The sequence below is a fragment of the Octopus bimaculoides genome, chromosome 4 (assembly GCF_001194135.2).
Source record: "Octopus bimaculoides isolate UCB-OBI-ISO-001 chromosome 4, ASM119413v2, whole genome shotgun sequence".
Lineage (NCBI taxonomy): Eukaryota > Metazoa > Mollusca > Cephalopoda > Octopoda > Octopodidae > Octopus > Octopus bimaculoides.
The window spans coordinates 13,398,527-13,399,549 of NC_068984.1; positions in this window are offsets into that span (position 1 = coordinate 13,398,527).

A 1,023-nucleotide genomic window follows, 5' to 3' on the forward strand; every position below is an offset into this window, starting at 1 on the left:
AGAGATAACTCGAATGTGGAATCTAAAAACAGAAACAATTCCTATCATAGTAGGTGCCTTAGGTATAATAAAAATATATTCAGACAAATACATAACAAAAACACCAGGACTTACAAATATATATAACATACAGAAAATTGCACTACTGGGTACTGCACACATTCTACGCAAAACACTTTCAATACAGTAAACATAAGAGCACCACAGCAAACCACAGCACATACCCAAGGCGCACAGAGCTGCGCTCGGTAGTGAAGTGAAAGCACGTTATAAAAATAAAACTACTGAATAATAATAATAATAATAATAATAAATGCTCTGATGTAATACCAGGCAGTGGCTCGTATGGCTTCTAATCTTAACTAATTGGAAATGTTAACATGTACATGTTTTGAACTGCTGTAAGAAATGGGCTACACTAAATATTCTGCACCGTATCACTCATTTTCGCACAGTTGACAGTTGCTTGACCATAACTAGTTGGGCATGTCCCTTAGTGGCCGGCGGTGTCTGCATCTTTGACCACGAGGAGGAGTGGTGGAGGAGCATCATAGCCATGTGTTGAAATGGTTTCTTCGGAGTTTGAATAGTTCAACTTGGAAACATGTGTGTTTCAGTCATCATCTTCTGACAACACTTATTCAGAGACCTTTTGAGTGAGATGGGATACTTGACCTCAAGAAAGGCCTAATTGGGCTCCATCTGGATGGTCATGCGCTGTTTATATTTGTGAGATCACAATGCTGCACACATGTGGCTGTGAAGCTTGTACCTGGTGTACGATTATCGGACGGCAGGTGATGGCGGTTATATTTGGTTTCGTATGTTTGTACTCCGCTGTCCAGAAACGGTAGCTGTTTGTGACTGCATTCCATTGTAAATTGGACACTGTGATTAATGTTGTCAATTAACTACTTAAATTCTAAGAGCTGATGAAGACTATGCGACCAAACTCCCCAAACTCCCCAAACAAATTCTCCTATATTTTTTTCCTGCGTGGGAATACATATCTCTCTCATATAT